The sequence below is a fragment of the Cetorhinus maximus genome, chromosome 1, assembly GCF_964194155.1.
Source record: "Cetorhinus maximus chromosome 1, sCetMax3.hap1.1, whole genome shotgun sequence".
Classification (NCBI taxonomy): Eukaryota; Metazoa; Chordata; class Chondrichthyes; order Lamniformes; family Cetorhinidae; genus Cetorhinus; species Cetorhinus maximus.
The window spans coordinates 46,048,595-46,063,908 of NC_135879.1; the positions used below are offsets into that span (position 1 = coordinate 46,048,595).

Consider the following 15,314-nt stretch of genomic DNA (forward strand, 5'->3'; position numbering starts at 1 on the left):
ATTAGTGGACCAAGGATGAAATCCTGGACCAAGGAATCAAGACTCTCTGCATCTCTTCATTTCACCAGAAAATATATGACTGATAAATCAAATTAAGAACGTACAACTGGTGCCCTGTCACTAGGTATAACATCAGCCTCAACGGGGAACAATTATTTTTATGCTTAGAAATGGGATGGTAGCAGGGCAAAAATTAAAAATGTCTTGCTGACTTACTGCTGGGAACTTCACTCATTCCAATTTTCAAATGGGTGTCTATTTAGGCAGGCAGAATGTGGTGGCGCTCGCAGTGGCGGGGGCGGGGGTGGGGGTAGGGGGGGGCAGTGGAGGGGTGTGGGGGGGTGGGGGGATGGTAATTATAACACAGAAAAGTATGGATACCATTTCCAGTCACCAGCTCCTCAAGTTGCCATCAACCATGGCTCATACATCAGAAGGGAGCCACTTCCAATGGCAGGTAAAGGAATCCTGAGCTCCATTCAAAAAAAATATCAGAACAGGCATAGTACTACTTCTGCAGTCTTTTATGTGTAGAGCTTTAAAAGCTTCCATTGTTTTACCCCCTTACTCTGGTGCTGCTGAAATATTTCCCAACTGCTAAAGGCCACAGCTCCATTTCGCTTCCACCACTTCAGTGCCTTCTCTTTAAGCTACTGTTGAAGGTCGATGATGGTTCAGCCGGATTTTCCACCCTTCCAAATATTTAACTCTGGCAGCTCACCTAGCCAAGGAAAATGAGGTTCAACCATGAAAACTGATCACTAGGCTGCCGCTGACATCATTTGGGGGATGGACGTAATGTTTCATTGGCCATCAGCCTGACAGAGGCTCTGCATTAAATTGGACCCTTATGAGTTTTTTTAAAAAATCATTCACTGGATGTGAAGTCACTGGCAAGGCCAGCATTATTTGCCCATCCCTAATTTCCCTCAAGAAGATGGTTGTAAACCATCTTCTTGAATTGTCACAGTCCATGTGTTGTAAGTACATCCAGGCAAACAGGGAGTATCCCATTACTCTCTTGACTTGTGCCTTGCAGGCTTGGGGGAGTCAGGAGATGAGTTACTCGCTGCAGACTTTCCATCCTCTGACCTGCTCTTGTAGCCACAACATTTATGTGGCTGGTTCAGCTAAGTTTCTGGTTAATGGTAACCCCCAGGATGTTGATGGTGGAGGATTCAGTGATGGTGCAGGCCTGAATTGCTTCAGCATCTGAAGGATTGTGAATGGTACTGAACATTCTGCAATCATCAGCAAACATTCCCAGTTCTGATCTTATGAAAGAGGTAAGGTCATTGATGAAGAAGCTGAAGATGTTTGGCCTGAGAACACTATCCTGAGGATCTCCTGCAATTCTGTCCTTAGGCTGAGATGATAGACCTCCAACAATCACAACCATCTTTCTTTCAGCTAGGTATGTCTCCAGCCAGTGGAGGATTTTCCCCCTGATTCCCATTGACTTCAATTTTGCTTGGCCTCCTTGATGCCACACTGGGTCAAATGCTGCCTTGATGTCAAGGGCAGTTACTCTCAACCTGCCACTAGAATTCAGCTGTTTTGCCCATACTTAGACCAAGGCTGTCATGAGCTCTAGAGTCAAATGGCCCTGGCAGAACACAAACTGACATTGGTGAGCAGGTTGTTATTCAATAAGTGTCGCTTGACAGCAGAGACCTCCCATCACTTTGATGATTGAGGGTAGATTGAGAGTAGGAGTGATGGGATTTGTCCTGTTCTGTTGGATAAGACACACTTGGGTAATCTTCCACATTGTCAGTTCAATCCCAGTGTTGTAGCTGTACAGGAACAACTTGGCTAGAGGTGCAGCTAGATTGTTCTAGTATAATGGAAAACGAACAGCAGCATGCTATAAAACACACTTGTACATGCAAGTAGAAGCTTTGCACCATTTTGTACATGCATTTTGTATCTTTTATAAAAATACCAATCCAACATGATCTGAATTGCACCAATTCAGGTACTCAAAATAAATCTGATATTCCCCTTTTCAGTCCAAAGTATCAATTCAGTTCAATCTCTAAAAGCCAACATGTAATTCAGAAAAATAAACACTCAATCATGCATTATAATTATAGTGTTTTTTAAAAAAATAAAGAATATTGTTAAAATCCCAGCTGATGTTAATGCTGGAGAAGTTGGATCCCAGAATAAAACCTGGCTTGATAGATCTTAACACTTGTTTTCAAAACTGTGGAGGAACGTTACTAACCAAATTCACATAAATCTGCTGATGAACTTATGACACAAAGCATAAAATATTTATTCAACAAGAGAAAATGAACTATATTACACCAGACAACAAGGTTGGAAAGATCTCAATACAAACACAATAAGACACTTCAAATTCACACTACTCCTTTACTCCAGCAATATCTCTGTAAAGACACATAAGCCGATGAAGATTTACCAATATCTTGACACAAAGGATTGTTGCTTTGGACTAGCACAGTTGCAAAATGTTTTCTTCTGGTGAATTCCTGAGAATTCACTTGATGCTTTGCAGCCAACTCATATCTCTCCCCGAGACACCTAAAATCGCACTCTAAACTCAGTCTCCTGGTAGCACCTCTACTAAACTGATCACTTGACTGAGTTCTCTAACTGACTTTACAATCCACTACTGTCCCAATAGCGTTATAATGTTTTCTTCTCAGAGAGCTGAAAATCTCTGTCTTTACTCTCTTACACACACTGAACTCTCCCTTCTGTCTTTTTCCTGTGTTCCTGGACCATTGTCACTAGGCAACAATGAAGCTTTTTTTTCTACTTCATGTTGCTTTCCACAATCACTGAACTATTAACCCATCTCTTTACCTTTAGGGGTTGTAAAACCTCATTAAAAATGTACATACACAAACAAACCCAAATGACCTGACCTTTAAGTCAGGAGTCCATCCAGACATTCTGGCACCAAGATTCACAAACGAAACCTAAATGAAACTGGAAACTTTTTTTACCTTACTTAAGGCAACAAACACGCACACATATATATATGTTATATATATACATTTATTCAACTTAAGTTGAATATTTATTCAACTTCATTGAGGTACTATCGCATCACTGGGTGTATTCTATAGGTTATCAACTTGTGGAAAAGATATTGGGGAGCAAATTTGCAGGGAATTGTAGGGGAATTACAGACACAGAGAATAATGGGGAACATATATTATCAGATGCATGGTAGTACAGAACTTTAATATTGCTGAAAAGAGATACATGTTGCTGAAGTGCTCATCAATGCAAGAATTCAAAATTTCAAACAATCACAGCAATTTATACTACAGGAGAAAAGGGTGCTGATTGGTTGGCAAGTCAACTCTGATTGACTGAGGTGATGCCATGGAGAATACAACAGAGAATTATAGGCTCCCAAAGCTCCCAGTCAATTCAGAAAATGCACAAGGTTTGAACGTATTCCTTTTGTTAGCAGAAAATGGGTCCCTACATATGAACGCATGTCACTTTTAGCAAGTGGAAATGTATTGTGAGCATGACTGTTCATCTTAAATTGGTTGTTAGTGTACTGGCTAGCACACTCAAGATTGTTCAGCAGGTTCTTCTCAATCCTGGAATCACTTCTAACAGTAAACATTTTGTTTTGGGTTTTGCAAGCACAGGCTTGTACCATCTGTACACTGCCTATTCTCAACAACAGAAGAAACATGCTGATTGATTCGATCAGCTAATCGCTGGAACTATTAGCATCATACTGGCACGAAATTCAAACACACCATTTGTTAAATTGTGTGGTAAGCAGAACATATTTTTTGGACTGATGGCAGCATTCTGTTACTGGAAAATACCACTCATGGAGCCATTGCATAGTAGCAGTGTGAAGTGGCTTGCTTAATCTGTTGTTCAAATTTTTGAGATAATTTGCCTTTCCAGGATAATTTAAGGCAGATTGGGCACTTTTCAGGTCTGAAAGTAGTGGCCTTTGGTCCATTTGTGAGTTTGCATGATACACAGTGAACAATGATCTGACCTGGATAGCCAATGTCATGCAGGATAGCTTTCATGCGATCTGTTTCTCCGTAAAGCTTGCAAAGCTACACTAGTGGTATTTTCCACTAATAGGTTGCTGCCATCAGTCCAAGAAGATGTTCTGCCTTCCTCACAATTTCAGTGCTGATGCAATGCCAAATAAATAGGTCATGCATCCCAGTGATTGGCTGATCAAATCAAACAACATGTTCCTTCGGTTGTTTGTAAAAGGCAGAGCACAGACCACAATCAACCAACCCGCACTTGCAAAACCCAAACCAAAACGTCTACGTTAGATATGATTCTGCAATTGGACAGAACCTGCTGAACAATCCTGAGTGTGCTAATTTGTGCTAATAATTACACTAACAACCAATTTAAGATAATCAGTCCAGTTCATAATGTGGCTCATTTACACTTGCTGGAAGTGACACACACTCATGCACAGAGACCCATTCTCTGTAAACAAAATGAAAAAGTTCAAGCCTTGCACCATTTTTGAATTACCAGGGAGCTTGGGGAGCCAATAGCTTCCCTTGGCTTTCTCCAGGGCAATACCTTGGCCAATCAGGGTGACTTGCCAACCAATCAGTACCCTTTTCTCCTGCGGCATAAATTGTTGTGATCATTTGAAATTTGGCATTCTTGCATTAGTCCTGATGAGTGCAAGATAAAAAGCATCAGTAACATGTCTCTCTTTTAAGCAATATTAATTATCCTAAAATAGATTGGAATGATAATAGAATAAAGGGCAGCAAGAGAGAAGAGTTTCTGAAGTGTGTTCAAGAAAATGTTCTTGACCAGTACATTTCCAACCCAACAAGGAAGGAGGCATTGTTAGATCTGGTTCTGAGGCATGAGTCAGGTCAAATGGATCAAGTGTCAGTAGGGGAACATTTAGGGAACAGAGATCTTAACAAAAAGTTTAAGTTAGCTATGTAAAAATATAAAGAGCAACCAAGAGTAAAAATATTTAATTGGGGGAGGGCCATTTTAGTCACTCGAGAAAGGACCAGTCCAAAGTAAATTTGAAGCAAAGACTGACAGCAAAACTGTAACAGAACAATTGGCTACCTTTAGCGAGGAGACAGTTGGATACAGGCAAGATACATTCTCATCAGGGAGAAAAATAGGACAAGCAAATCCATAGCTCCCTGGATGAAAAATGAGATAGAAAGTAAGATGAAGCAGAAAAAGGGGTATAACAGATATCAGGTTGATAATACAAGTGAGAACCAGGCTGAATATAGAAAGTTCAGAGAGGAAGTGATAAAGGAAAGGGAAGAGGCAAGGAAAATGTTTGAGAAGCCACTAGAGCTGACATGAAGGGGAATTCAAAGCCTACAATGGGCATATAAATATTAAAAGGTTAGTAAGGGGAGGGGTGGGGTTAATAAGGGACCCAAAAGGGGATCTATACATGGAGATAGAGGGCCTGGCTGAGGTGATAAATGAATACTTTGCATCTGGCTGCATCAAGGAAGAATATATTGCCAGAGTATTAGTGAATGAGGAGGCAGTTCGATGAGCAAAAAATGATAAAGAGGAGGTATTATAAAGGCTGGCTGCACATACTGTTAAGATACCAGGACCAAATGTGATTCATCTGAGGGAAAGCTGAGGGAAGTAAGGGTGAAATTTGTGGAAGAAAAACAGAAAATGCTAGAAAAGCTCAGCAGGTCTGACAGCATCTGTGGAGAGAAAAACAGAGTTAATGTTTCGAGTCTGTATGACTCTTCTTCAGAGCTAAAGAGAAGTAGAAATGCAATGAAATTTATACTGCTTAAGGGGAGTGGAGCAGGTGACGCTGGATAGAAGGCCATCGATAGGTGGGGGCAAAGGAGAGGTTGACAAAGATGCCATGAACGAAAGGACAAAGGTAGTGGTTAGGGCTAAAAAAGGTGCTGATAGTGGCATAAAGTTAAGAAAGCAGAATGTGATAATAGCAGAACAGGGGTAAGCACTCTGTGAAAGAACAACATGAACAAATAACAGATGGCCCTTGTGGGGGCGGGGTGTGGGGAGGGGATGGTGGTGAGGAGAAAAAGGGTTGAAAATGGGATAAAAAGGGGGATAAAAAAGGGGATAAAACAATGAATAAATGCATAAAAATAAAAATAAGTGGATAAAAAAAGAATTTTGAAAGAATGGATAAAAAAAGGGATGAAGATGGGGGAGTAAGCTCATGGTCTGAAGTTGTTGAACTCAATGTTAAGTCCGGAAGGCTGTAAAGTGCCTAATCGGAAGATGAGGTGCTGTTCCTCCAATTTGCGTTGAGCTTCACTGGAACATTGCAGCAGGCCAAGGATGGACATGTGGGCATGAGAGCAGGATGGTGTGTTGAAATGGCAAGCGACAGGGAGGTCTGGGTCATGCTTGCGGACAGGCCGAAGGTGTTATGCAAACCAATCATCCAGTCTGCATTTGGTCTTTCTAATGTAGAGGAGACCGCATTGGGAGCAGCAAGTGCAGTAGGCCAAATTGAAGAAGGTGCAAGTGAAGTGCTGCTTCACCTGAAAGGAGTGTTTGGGCCCTTAGACGGTGAAGAGGGAGGATGTGAAGGGGCAAGTGTTGCATCTTCTGTGATTGCATGGGAAGGTGCCATGGAAAGGGGATGAGGTCCTTACAGGAAGCAGTGTGTGAGGAGCTGTAGTCGAGATAGCTGTGGGGGTCATCACCAGAAATGGAGACAGAGAGGTCAAGGAAACGAGGGAAGTGTCGGATATGGACCATGTGAAGATGATAGAGGGGTGGAAATTGGAAGCAAAATTGGTAAATTTTTCCAGGTCCAGACGAGAGCATGAAGCGGCATCGACTCAGTCTTCGATGTACCGAGAAAAGAGTTGTGGGAGGGGGCCTGAGTAGGACTGGAACAAGGGATGTTCCACATACCCCATACAGAGAGGTCATAACTGGAGCCCATACAGATACCCATAGCCACAACTTTTATTTGGAGGAAGTGAGATAAGTTGAAGGAGAAATTGTTCAGTGCGAGAACAAGTTCAGCCAGATGGAGGAGAGTGGTGGTGGATGGGGATTGTTCGGCACTCTGTTCAAGGAAGAAGCGGACAGCCCTCAGAAAATCCCAGTGGGGGTTGGCGGCATAGAGGGATTGGACGTCCATGGTGAAGAGGAGGCAGTTAGGGCTAAGGAACTGGAAATTGTTGATATGACATAGGGCATCAGAGGAATCGCGTATGTAGGTGGGAAGAGACTGGACAAGGGGAGAGAGAATGGAGTCAAAATAGGAAGAAATGAGTTGTATGGGACAGGAACAGGCTGGCACAATCAGTCTACCGGGACAGTCCTGTTTGTGGATTTTGGGGAGGAGGTAGAAGTGGGCTGTCCGGGCTTGGGAGACTACGAGGTTGGAAGCTGTGGAGGGAAGATCTCCAGAGGAGATGAGGTCAGTGACAGTCCTGGAAACAATGGCTTGATGTTTGGCGGTGGGGTCATGGTACAGATGGAGGTAGGAAGAAGTGTCTGAGAGTTGGCGCTCAGCCTCTGCGAGGTAGAGATCAGTACGCCAGACAACAACAGCACCATCCTGGTCGGCAGGTTTGATAAACAAAGTCAGGGCTTGACCTGAGGGAATGCAGTGCAGCAATTTCAGAAGGAGTCGTGTTAGACTGGGTGAGAAGAGCAGAAAAATTGAGACGACCAATGTCATGCCGACAGTTCTCAATGAAAAGATCAAGAGCAAGACCAAGAGCAGGTAAGGGGCCAGAGGGAGGGATCCAGGTGGAGGGAGAATACTGGAGGTAGGTGAAAGGGTCGTGGAAGGGGGGAGGGCCCCTGCCCAAAGAAGTGAGCATGGAGACGAAGGCGGCGGAAGAAGTATTCAGCATCATGCCGAGCCTGAAATTAATTGAGGTGAGGGCGTAAGGGTATGAAGCTGAGTCCTTTGTTGAGTACAGAATGTTCAGCATGAGAGAGGGGAAGGTCAGAGGGTATGGTGAATACACGGCAAGGGCTGGGATTAGAAGACGGGATGGGGTCAGAGGGATGGGAAGGGGTGGAGGGTCCTGGGTGGGCAGTGGTATCAATGAGGAAATTGTGGAAGTTCTGGTCATAATCTTACAATCTTCCTTAGATACAGTGTTGGTGCTAGAAGACTGGAAAATTGCTGATGTCACACCTTTGTTCAAAAAAGGGTATAAGGATAAGTCTAGCAACTATCGACCAGTTAGTTTAACCTCGGTGGTGGGAAAGCTTGTACTAATTATCCGTAGTCACTTAAACAGCTGTAGATTAATTAAGGAAAGCTAGCATGGATTTGTTGAATGCAAATTGTAGGCAAAATGCAGTGCTTCGAATCGGACATGGTACTCCAGTTGATGTCAAATCAGCATTTTACAAAGGTTCATCATAACTTTCTAGTTTTTGTACGCTATACCTCTGTTTATAAAGCTCCGCATGCTTTTTAAACACTTTCTTGACCTGTCCTGTCACCTTCAACAATTTGTGCATATATACCCCAGACCTCTCTGTTCTCACCCCCACCTCTTTTCAAATTGTACTCCTTATTTAATATTACCTCTTCTCATCCTTCGACTTGATTGGGTTCTTGATGACATAACAGAAAGAGTTGATGGAGGGTAACACAGTTAATATGGCGTGCATGGATCTACAAAAGGTGTTTGATAATATTAGGCTTGCTAGCAAAATTGAAGTTTATGAAATAAAAGAGATAGTGGCAACATGGATATGAAGTTGGCTGAGTGAGAAGCAGCGGACAGTAGTGGTGAATGGTTGTTTCTTGGACTGGAGGAAGGTGTACAGTGGGTTTCCTCAGGGATCGGGTTAGGACCACTGCTTTTCTTGATATATATATGACTTAGGCTTGGGTGTGCAAGGCACAATTTCAAAATCTGCAGATGACACAGAACTTGGAAGCATTGTGAACTATGAAGCAGATAATGATAAACTTCAAGAGGATATATACTGGCTGGTGGAATGACTGAGAAAATGAGAGATGACATTTAATGCAGAGAAGCGTAAAGCGATTCATTTTGGCAGGATGGATGAGAAGAGGTAATATTAAATAAGGAATACAATTCGAAAAAGGGGGTAGGAACAGAGAGGCTGGAGTATATATGCACAGATTGTTGAACGTGACAGGGCAGGTCAAGAAAGTGGTTAAAAAAGCATGCACAATTCAGAGCTTTATAAACAGAGGTATAGAGTACAAAAACAAGAAAGTTATGATGAACCTTTGTAAAATACTGATTTGCATCAACTGGAGTAATGTGTCCAATTCTAGGCACTGCATTTTAGGATACATGTGCAGGCTTTACAGAGGGTGCAGAAAAGATTCACAAGTCTGGATCCAGGAATGAGGGACTTCAGTTACATGGATAGATTGGACAAGCTGGGTCTGTACTCCTTAGAGAAGAGAAGATTGAGAAGAGATACACAAGAACATCAGAATTTGGAGCAGAGGTAGGCCATTTGGCCTCTCAAGCCTGCCCCACCATTCGATAAGATCATGGCTGATCTGATTGACTCCACTTTCCTGTCTGCCCCCCATAACCCTTGACTCCCTTGTTGGTCAAAAATCTAACAGCCTTGAATATATTCAATGACCCAGCCTCCACTGCTCTCTGGAGAAGTGAATTCCATAATGGCCCTCTGAGAGAAAAAAATCTCAGCCATGAATTGGAGACCCCTAATTTTTAAACTGTGTGCTCTAGTTTTAAACTCCCCAACAAAGGGGAATATCCTCTCAGCATTCACCCTGTCAGGTACCCTCAGGATCTTATATGTTTCAATAAGATCGCCCATCATTCTTCTAAACCCTAATGCGTATAGGCCCAATCTGCTCAACCTTTCTTCATAAGATAACTCCTTCATCCCAGGAATCAGTTGAGTGAACCTTTGAACAACTTCCAAAGCAATTCTATCCTTTCTTTTGTAAGGAGACCAAACTATATTTCTTTCATGGGATATGAGCCAGCATTTGTTGTTCATCCCCAATTTCTCTTGAACTGAGTAGCTTGGTAGGCCATTTCAGAAGGCATTAAAGAGTCAACCACATTGCTGTGGATCTGGAGTCACATATAGGCCAGACCAATTTTTTCCTACTCACTTAACCTATCTAAATCCCTCTATAGACTCTTTATGTCCTCTTGACAACTTACTTCCCAACTATCGTGTGCCGTCAGGAAATTTAGCTACCATACATTCAGTCCCTTCAATCCAAGTCATTGATATAGATTGTAAGTAGTTGATGCCCTAGCAGTGATCCCTGTGGCACTCCTTTAGTTACAGTTTTCCAATCCAAAATGATCCATTTATCCCTACTCTCTGCTTCCTGTTGGCTAACCAATCCCCTAGCCATGCTAATATGTTACCCCCTACACCATGAGCTCTTATTTTGTGAAGTTACCTTTTATGTGGTACCTTCTTAAATGCTTTTTGGAAATGCAAATACATTGCATCTACAGGTTCCCATTTATCCACCTTGCTTGTTACCTCCTCAAATAGCTCTAATGAATTAACTAAACATGATTTCCCTTTCACAAAACCTTGCTGACTCTGCCTGGTTGTATTATGATTTTCTAAATGTCCTGCTATTCCCCCCTTAGTAATGGATTCTCGCCTTTTTCCTATGACCAATGTTAGGCTAATGGATCTATGGTTTGCTGCTTTTTATCTCCCTCCTTTCTTGAATAGAGATGCTACATTTGTGACTTTCCAAACCACTGGGACCTTTGCAGAATCTATGGAATTTTAGAAGATCACAACCAATGCATCTACTATCTCTGCAACCACTTCTTTTAAAACCCTAGGATGAAAGCCATCAGGTCCAGGGGACTTGTTAGACTTCAGTTCAACTAGTACCCAGAACCTTTTCCCTCATCATTGTGACTGATTTTAAGTTCCTCCCTCCCTTTTACCTCTTGATTTTCAAGTATGCTTGGGATGTTTTCTGTGTCTTCTACAGTGAAGAGAGACACAAAACACCCGTTCAATACTTCCACTACTTCCTTGTTTCCCATTACTAATTTCCCAACCTTACCCTCAAAGGGATCAATGCTCACTTTAGCTACTCTTTCCTTTACCAGTAATTGTAGAAACTCTTACTATCTGTTTTTATATTTCTAGCTAGCTTTCTCTCATATTCTAATTTCTCCTTCCTTACTTTATTTCGTCATTCTTTGCTGGTTTCTAAAGCTTGTCCAGTCTTCTGACTTACCACTGACCTTTGCAACAATCTATGCTTTTTCTTTCAATTTGACACTGTCCTTAACTTCCTTTCTTAGCCACAGATGGTGCATCCTTCGCATAGAGATTTTCTTTCTTAATGGAATACATCTTTGCTGAAAATTATGAAATATATCCTTAAATGTCCACCACTATAGCCAGCTCTATATTCATACCTTAGTAATTGCCTTGATTTGAAACACTAGTTTTGGATCCAGATTTCTCACTCTCAAACTGAATGTGAAATTTTATCATGCTATGAAGCCTCCTCCTGACGTCCCCAGCATAACAGATGCATTCTTCAGCCAATTTGGTTCACTCGACATGACATCAAGAAATAGCTGAAGGCACTGGATACTGAAAAGTCTTTGGGCCCTGACAACATTCCAGCAATAGTACTGAAGGCTTGTGCTTCAGAAGTAGCTGTGCACCCAGCCAAACTGTTCCAGTACAGCTACAAGACTGGCATCTACCCAGGCAATGTGGAAAATTGTCCTATTCACAAAAATCAGGACAAATCCAACCATCATTCTACTCTCAATCATTTAAGGAAAGATGTAAATTTGTTAGGAGCAGTTCAGAGAAAGTTTACAAGCCTAATACTAGGAATGGGCGGGTTGTCTTATGAAGAAAGGTTGGACAGGTTAGGCATGTATCCACTGGAAATTAGAAGAGTAAGAGGCGACTTGATTGAAACCTTTAAGATCCTGAGGGGTCTTGACAGGATGGATGTGGAGAGGATGTTTCCTCTTGTGGGGGAATCTAGAATTAAGGGTCACTGTTTAAAAATAAGGAGTCACTCATTTAAGGGATGAGAAGAATTTTTTTCTCTCAGAGGGTAGTAAGTCTTTGGAACTCTTTTCCTCGAAAGGCTGTGGAAGCAGAGTCTTTGAATAATTTAAAGGCAGAGCTAGATAGATTCTTATTGAATGGCAGAGCATGCTTGAGGTGCTGAGTGGCCTACTCCTGCTCCTAATTTGTATGTTCATATGTATCAGCAAAGTGATGGAAGGTGTTGTTGACAGTGCTATCAAGCGGCACTTACTCAGCAATAACCTGCTCATTGTTGCTCAGTTTGGGTTCCACCAGAGCCACTCAGCTTCTGACCTCATTACAGCCTTGGTCCAAACATGGACAGTGAGAGTGACTGCCCTTGACATCAAGGCTGCATTTGACCAAGTGTGACATCAAGAAACTCTAGCAAAACTGAAGTCGATGGAATCGGGGGTGGGGGGGGAAACTCTCCACCGGTTGGAGTAATACCTAGCACAAAGGCAGACAGTTGTGGTTATTACTGAGAAAAGAGACATGTTGAAGGACATGTAGCAAAACAAGTGGTATTCGCCACTAACAGGATGCTGCTGTCAAGTCAAAAAGACACTCTGCCTATCACACAAATGAATGATGTGGTATATGAATTTCAGTGCCAGTGTGATGCTAGTTATGTAGGCCATATGTCCCAAAAGACGTACGTATCAAACAGCATGTCCCAGCTGTGCTGCTGTTCGCAACGGGCAAGGTACAGACCGTACCCAACATAGCCCGTGCTTGCAAAACTCAAAAAACAGTGTCCAACATTGGATGTGATTCCGCGATTGGACAACATTTGCTGAATAATCCTCAATGTGCTAAGAATTATGCTGACAACCAATTTAAGATTGTCACTTGGGCTTGCAGTGTAGGGTGTCAGCATGTACTGGAAGCTACATATATTAATACACAGGGCCCTGTTCTTTGCAGACAGAAAGAAAATGTACACAGATTGCATCTGTTTCAGCTAAACAAAATAAGTAACAGCCATTTGTGCACTCATTCCTCATGGCAATGCCATGACTCATCAAGGTCAAGCTGCCTGGTTTTAATGATAAACAATGCTTGACCGTTAACTGTCAGTCACCATCACTGGTGTATTCTCCATGGCAAAGCCTCTACCAATCTACCATTTGCCAACCAATCAGCATTCTCTTCTCATACAGTAAAAATTGTTTTTCCCTTATATTGGTATTCTTGCAAAGTGTTCTGATGAGTGCAAGATGAAAAGCTTTGACATGTCTCTTTTTTCAACAATACTCACATTCTACCAAGCAACCATAGTTGTGGTTGTTGGAAGTCAATTATCTCAGTCCTGAGACATCACTGCGAGTTCCACAGGATTGTGTCCTAGGCCCAACCATCTTCAGCTTTTTCATCAATGACCTTCCCTCCATCATAAGGTCAGAATTGGGATGTTTGTGGATGATTCCACAATGTTCAGCACCATTCACGACTCATCAAATACCGCTGCAGTCCCTGTCCATTTGCAACAAGACCTGGACAACATTCAGGCTTGGGTTGATAAGTGGCAAGTAACAGGCACGCTACACAAGTGTCAGCAATGACCATCTACAACATGAGAGAATCTAACCAGCTTCCTTTGACATTCAATGGCATTACCATCACTGAATCCCCTACATTCAACTTTCTGGGAGTTACCATTGACCAGAAACTGAACTGGACTAGCCATATAAATACTGTGGCTACAACAGCAGGTCAAAGGATAGAAATCCTGCAGTGAGTAACTCACCTCCTGACTCCCCAAAGCCTGTCCACCGTCTACAAGGCACAAGTCAGGAATGTGATGGAATACTCTCCAATTGCCTGGTTGAGTCCAACAACACTCAAGAAGCTCAACACCATCCAGGACAAAGCAGCCCAGTTGATTGGCACCACATCCAACCAAATTAAACATTCAGTCCCTCCACCACTGATGCACAGTGGCAACAGCGCATCTACAATTTGCAATGCTGCAATTCACCACGGCTCCTTTGGCAGCACCTTCCAAACCTGTGACCTCTACCACCTAGAAGGACAAGGGCAGGAAATGCATGGGAAGACCACCACCTGCAAGTTCCCCTCCAAGTCACACATCATCCTGACGTGGAAATATAACACCGTTTCTTCACTGTCGCTGGGTCAAAAACCTGGAGTTCCCTTCCTAACAGCGCTGTATGTACAGTAGATGTTCCTACAACACATGGACTGCAGCGGTTCAAGACAGCAGCTCATCATCACCTTCTCAAAGGCAAGTGAGAATAGCCAATAAATGCTGGCCTAGCCAGCAACGCCCACATCCCACGAATGAATAAAAAAACGTCATTTTTGAATAAAGCCAGGATGCCAAACCATATTAAGGACTTGAAAATTATTGGAGTACTTCGATGATACAACAATTTCAGGAGCTTACAAGAGAAATAAAAGAAAAAAATATATAATCTACGATCTTCTGTCCAGCTCATAGAATTACCCTGATTGAGAACTTGAGCTGGACATTGGAGAGAAGAACTCTTTTGTTCTGGACCACCAGTGAAACTAATTTTTATGAAGCTAAATTAATGACCAAGTAGATTGAGGTGTTGTTCTTATTCACTATGATTTCTATGAACTTTGATTTGATTGGCAGCAGGAATATTGGTGGTAGTTATTGGAATGCAACTTTGATGTTTTCTTGTGGACAGCAAAATATTTACTACTTTCTGCTCAGATAGGTAAGCAGTTATTGACAGGGTTATCTGATATGGGTGAACCAGCCTGGAATTAACTTTTAGAGCCTGAACATTTATACCATTGAGTCTAGTAGGCTCATAAAGATCAGACCTTTGGAGGACATGTTTTAATGTTTTATGCGTGATCTTGTTTTAGTTGGTTCAGTCTGATATGTTTTGATGCATCAGAGAGCTTTTCACTGGGGTGTTTTGAACAGTATATTGGTTAGCCATTAAAGACTTAGTAACTTTAATAAGGGTGCATTGCTCCTTTAAATTTGCATAATGTTACACAACTTTGACCAGGTGAATTACCTACAGAAACGAGAGATAGTTAACAGTCAGCATTACTATTGGAAAAGTGGTGGGCATTAGCCAATGTATTCAAAATAATAAAGCTCTCATAATTTGAAAGAGGTACACATACTCATAAACTGTTGATTAAAGACATCCGCAGGTAACTTGCTATATCTGATTCCAAGAATGTTTTTAAGCATTTTCTTCATACACTTGTTGAACATCACTATACACGAGTGGTTGATGCCATTCAGTAACCTGACTCATGAAATCGTTAGCTGT

The 15,314-nt window shown here is 42.1% G+C and overlaps 1 protein-coding gene across 9 annotated transcripts in view; it reads right to left on the minus strand.

Annotated features, from left to right (window-relative positions):
• gria2b (glutamate receptor, ionotropic, AMPA 2b) overlaps positions 1-15,314 on the minus strand; it is a 163,949-nt gene that overhangs the window by 55,313 nt on the left and 93,322 nt on the right. The window lies entirely within an intron of this gene.